We start from the raw sequence: 688 nt of genomic DNA, 5'->3' as shown, positions 1-688 counted from the left end.
CACAATAATTTCACGATAAAATCATGATATTAGCAAAATAAGTGATATTTTTTAAAAAGATCATAATTTATCAAAATTGCTTGGTTATTGAAATCGTGATATTTCAGAAATCAAGAATGCCTTCCTAGGTTAGAATGTATGTTCGATGGTTTGTACAAAAGTAACAAATGACTAGGCATTGTGAAAATATCGTGATTTTATCCTCATTTTCCAAAAGCTAATGCAATCCCAGACCCATTTCAAGGCCTTAATAATTTAAGCAGACAAAATAAGTTTTTTAGCTAAGACTATGCCATGCAATCATCGCAAGGGCGTTTGGTCTAGTGGTATGACTCTCGCTTCGGGTGCGAGAGGTCGCGTGTTCGATTCTCGCAACGCCCCGAATTTTAGGTTCTTCCATGTTTTGATCTTATCTGCACCCATGCATACTGCCAGACCTTTTGACGCTCTCCCTATTTTGTCAAACACGCAGACGCAGTAACGACTTCTTCACATGAAAAGTGGAAGCATTATTCTCTTTTTGGTGATAAAATACATTTTTTAAACATTATTCGTTTTTATTCACTCCTTTTGGAAGAAAGACAAAAAATAAATTTTCAGGGAAAAGATTGACAAAAGAAGAGTTCACTTTGAAGCTAAAAAATGTGTTGGTGCCAAATAGAGCTGTGTAAGAGAAGCATGCATTGAA

The 688-nt window shown here is 35.5% G+C and overlaps 1 non-coding gene across 1 annotated transcript; it reads left to right on the top strand.

The window, feature by feature from the left end:
* Positions 1 to 309: 309 nt before the first annotated feature.
* Positions 310 to 381, top strand: TRNAP-CGG (transfer RNA proline (anticodon CGG)). The gene has a single exon. It is a non-coding gene; the product is annotated as a tRNA-Pro (tRNA).
* The last annotated feature ends 307 nt before the right edge of the window (positions 382 to 688 follow it).

The sequence above is a fragment of the Nuphar pumila genome, chromosome 5 (assembly GCF_984573655.1).
Source record: "Nuphar pumila chromosome 5, dmNupPumi1.hap1.1, whole genome shotgun sequence".
NCBI lineage: Eukaryota > Viridiplantae > Streptophyta > Magnoliopsida > Nymphaeales > Nymphaeaceae > Nuphar > Nuphar pumila.
Note: the sequence above shows the minus strand (reverse complement) of the source record. Positions and strands in the feature narration are given on the sequence as shown.